Below are 254 nucleotides of genomic sequence, written 5' to 3' on the forward strand. Positions count from 1 at the left end.
ATGTAAGGGTTCTAAGTAAAGATATGTTCGAATGCTTTTATCCCCATTGAGGAAAAGAAATATCTAAGTGTGACTTCCTGATTAAGAAAACACAAGTATGACTAACAGCTCCCTAAAGTGTAACGTGTATCTGCCGTTCTTGTTCGTTAGTGGAATCAAAATGAAAGTCACCCTTTTTGTAATCTCTATAAATCCACTGGTTGATTTAACTCTGTTCATGTCTTTTTTCCGATTTGTGTATCCTTTTTTCTCCG

The sequence above is a fragment of the Penaeus monodon genome, chromosome 32 (genome assembly GCF_015228065.2).
Source record: "Penaeus monodon isolate SGIC_2016 chromosome 32, NSTDA_Pmon_1, whole genome shotgun sequence".
NCBI classification, from domain to species: domain Eukaryota; kingdom Metazoa; phylum Arthropoda; class Malacostraca; order Decapoda; family Penaeidae; genus Penaeus; species Penaeus monodon.